Below are 1900 nucleotides of genomic sequence, written 5' to 3'. Positions count from 1 at the left end.
CAGTGAAAGAGCGCGTTTACATTGCCACGTTCGTGCAGCTTTATGTTTAATAGCATCCAATTGACGGGTTTCTTTGAGCAGTACACTTGCATTTTTTTGTCTAATCCCAAACGTACAACCTGCCGTTTACTTTAAGTTTGTTGTAGACAAGGGTAGCCTTGTGTCCATTTTCTTTTTCGGCTTTGCACGACTGCCAAAGCTCACTGCGTATAGCGCGAACAGGTGCCGAGAGGTGCTCCCAAATAGACGAAGAGAGCTGGAAACAGTTTCGAAGCACGGACATTTTCTCAGTGAAGTTATAAAAGCGCAAAATAACAGGTTGAACTCGGTTTTACAGCGAAGCTGTATATGGCTAGTTTCCAGCGACTCGATGTCCGCAGACCCAAAGCCATGGGCAGATCCCGAAGACAGTGCAATACCGGGCTGACCCGTGGCCGAGGTGAAGCAGGCTTCAAGCACTCCGCCAACTTGCAAAATAAGTTTAATATCTTGGGTACAAATATAACCCGTATAAGATATTAGGCTGATGACAACAGATACTACACTTTGACCTGCGTCTGCCATGTCTACGTTCGAACCGCCCTCTCTTACATGATTTCTTTGTTATTTTACCTATACGGTCAACATGCACGATTGATTGAACGTCTACACCAATCTTGCCTTTTAGAATGGCGTTAAGTACTACCTGCCTCAAATCAGTAGCAGTTTCGTCAACTTGTTCTGTTAGTGTGTAAATGACAATATAATTACGGCGGCTTCCGTTTTCTGTAAAGCAGTGATTTGGGCTTCTTGGTAAGACATCGTGAGGCTTATAGCGCGTTAAAAACACAAGGACGAAAGTGAGACGTGACACACACAGGCGCTAACTTGCAACAATCTTTATTTCGAGCAAGGGACCCATACATATATACAACTTTTTCGCGTACATCATACATGCGCTGTTTGCAAAAAAACCCTTGCACACTATTGCGCAGGTACGATAACTCTTTGCGGGAAAGGGCAATTGATGGTTTAGACACACAGTTATCGCCAAGCCTATCAATCATTTCTGCTTCTATAATTTCGCGAGTTATCCTACCTCGGGCTTTTCCCACAATGGAGCAGTCTCTGTATGCTGGAGCACACGTCGAGTGGTCACCATCATCCACCCCGGCGACAGTGTAGCTTCAATGCCTGCAGTGGGCATCAAGGAACCCACCCCGCTTTTCTGCTACATTATACCGGTGTTCCTTTAAACGCTCGTTGAGGCACCTTCCGCTTTGCCCCACGTAGTTCTTCCCACACTTTAAAGGAAGGTTGTAACCAACTTCTTCCACACATTCAATAAACGGTTCCTGGTGTTTCTTTTTGCACGTGCGCTTATCGGAGAGGCCTGGTCTGGTTAGTCTGCACAGGCATTGCAATTTTGTAGAAGCTGAAAACAGAACCCTAACATTCGCACGTTGGCCTATTTTCTTTAAACGGTGCGATAAGCCGTCGATATATGGGATGACAGCAACGCTCCTCTTATCTACACAAGGCACGCTGGTGGAATTATTTGATAGCTTCGACTTGAGCAGACCCTCAGCAACGCTAATAAGTACATATGTAGGGTAACCTGCCAATCGAAGACGGAGGATCTGATCCTTGATGCTTTCGGTCATCAGCTCCGGGCATGACTTGCATAATACGTTTGACAAGCATGTCTTTGTGATTCCGTTTTCTACGTCGTCAAGTTTGTTATTCAGATGTTCTACTTACTCCCACACAACATTAACTTTCTCCCCGCAGGGGCGTGCGTCAGCAGGCGTTGGGTGTGTTGCGACACCACGTATTCGAGCACACGAGGGTTGGACCCTCCCGCGTGTAGCTGTGCGCGGCTTAGCCGTGTCTGGGGAAAAGGGGATCCTATGGGTTGAGT

General features: G+C 46.6%; 1 pseudogene; it reads right to left on the bottom strand.

Annotated features, from left to right (window-relative positions):
- Nucleotides 1–385: 385 nt before the first annotated feature.
- On the bottom strand, nucleotides 386–564 carry LOC140213053 (U2 spliceosomal RNA; annotated as a pseudogene).
- Between the last annotated feature and the right edge of the window lie 1336 nt (nucleotides 565–1900).

This window comes from Dermacentor andersoni, chromosome 8 (genome assembly GCF_023375885.2).
Source record: "Dermacentor andersoni chromosome 8, qqDerAnde1_hic_scaffold, whole genome shotgun sequence".
Taxonomy (NCBI): domain Eukaryota; kingdom Metazoa; phylum Arthropoda; class Arachnida; order Ixodida; family Ixodidae; genus Dermacentor; species Dermacentor andersoni.
This window is presented reverse-complemented; position numbering and strand designations above follow the sequence as displayed.